The 1,763-nt window shown below is 42.3% G+C and overlaps 1 non-coding gene across 1 annotated transcript; it reads right to left on the reverse strand.

Moving 5' to 3' along the window:
- Positions 1-986: 986 nt before the first annotated feature.
- Positions 987-1,093, reverse strand: LOC111890111 (small nucleolar RNA R71). Its single transcript, XR_002849738.1, has one exon. It is a non-coding gene; the product is annotated as a small nucleolar RNA R71 (small nucleolar RNA).
- Positions 1,094-1,763: the final 670 nt, after the last annotated feature.

Below are 1,763 nucleotides of genomic sequence, written 5' to 3' on the forward strand. Positions count from 1 at the left end.
TTTAAAACTAGTTGAGTTCACACACATCAAGTTTTTGGCGCCGTTGCCGGGGAACGGTTCTAAATTAGCATTAATTTCTATTTTTATCGATCCTTTGTGTGAGATTTATCTTACACAAAGTTAATTCTTAGGTAATTTAGTAAGTAAGTTAGGTTTTAATATTTATTGGTTTTTATTTTAAATCTGTCAAAATTCTCTATTTTTGCCTTGAACTCGCCGAGTACACTCGAAGCAACTCGGCGAGTCCATCGTTGATTCACAGTTTCAGTTTTTATTTTATTTTTGTTCTTATTACGTGTTTTCCTTGTTTTATTTGCAGTCGTTTCATGACCCAAGGATCTAAGACACCTTTAGTCCCTCCACTAGAAGACCCGGAATCCGCCCAAAGGAAGAGCAAGGGAACATCCGTTTCTTCAAAGAACTTGCCACTTAAGAATCTAAAGTCCGTTTTCAGCAAGAAGAAGAGCAGCAAATCAGGAGCTTCCAGTGCCTCTATAGCAATAGAAGACCCGATTAAAGAGGACACCGAGTACGAAACCGAAGGAGAAGAAGATCCCACTTTCGGGCACAAATCCGATTTTGACGACGAATTAGCCATTATCATGGCTAACATCGATGAAGTCCCCATGGGGGAATGGAAGAAGAGGATGCATGACGATACCGGCCCGGGACTTGTGCAACCCGCAATTCCCGTTACTGCTACTTTCGAGCTAAAGGGCGACATACTCGCTCAACTCAAGGAGATTCCCTTTTCTGGAAAAGACCACGAAGATGCCTACAAGCACTTGGATGAAGTCAATGATGTAGCTGATTACTTCAATGTTCTAAATGTGTCATGCGAGACCCAACTACATCGTATGCTTCCAGTCACATTCAAGGGTGCTGTAAAGGATTGGCTCAAGTCACTTCCTCTCGGGTCGGTCACCACATGGGCTAAGATGAAAGAAGAATTTATTGACCACTTTTTCCCACCGTCTAAACTAGCCAAGTTGAAGAAGGCCATTGCTAACTTTGAACAACAAGCTGGGGAGTCACTATATGAAGCTTGGGAGAGATACAAGAGCCTGCTAAGGAATTGCCTACACCATAACCTTAATAGCCAACAAGAAGTCTCCATCTTCTATAACGGAGTCAATGTCACCACAAGGCAGTTACTTGACTCGCAAGGCCTGCTCACAAAGAAGGCACCCCCGGTGATCAAAGAATTAATTGAAGAGTTCTCTAAGCACTCTAGAGAATACCACAACCCGCGAAATGAAGTAAGTAGGGGGTAGTGAACACGGTCAACGATGGCATGGCGGCAATGATGGCTAAACTAGACAGTTTAGATAGAAGAATTATGAAAATGGATCAAACAATCAATGTTATCCGGGTGGGATGTGAAAATTATAGGGGACCTCACTTAACTAAAGAGTGTGACTTGGATGAGAATGGAAACAAAAAGGCGCAAGTTTTCTATTCAAGTGGCGCCAGATACGATGAGAATTGGCGGAAACCCAAGAAGGAATGGCTCCCGTATGAAGAATACAAGAAGGCAAAGGAAGAGAAATACAAGCAAAAAGAGAGGGGTTTCTATCAAAAGGAAGAACCGGTTGTGGAGAAAAGAGCCGATTTAGAAGAAATGTTCACGAGATTTATAGTCACGTCCGAGAAGAGGCACAATGATCATGATGCTGCAATACAAGAGACCAAGACTATACTTAGGAATCAGCAAGCATCTATACTCAACATTGAGAAACAGCTTAGGCAACTAGCACATCAAG

This window comes from Lactuca sativa, chromosome 3 (genome assembly GCF_002870075.4).
Source record: "Lactuca sativa cultivar Salinas chromosome 3, Lsat_Salinas_v11, whole genome shotgun sequence".
Classification (NCBI taxonomy): domain Eukaryota; kingdom Viridiplantae; phylum Streptophyta; class Magnoliopsida; order Asterales; family Asteraceae; genus Lactuca; species Lactuca sativa.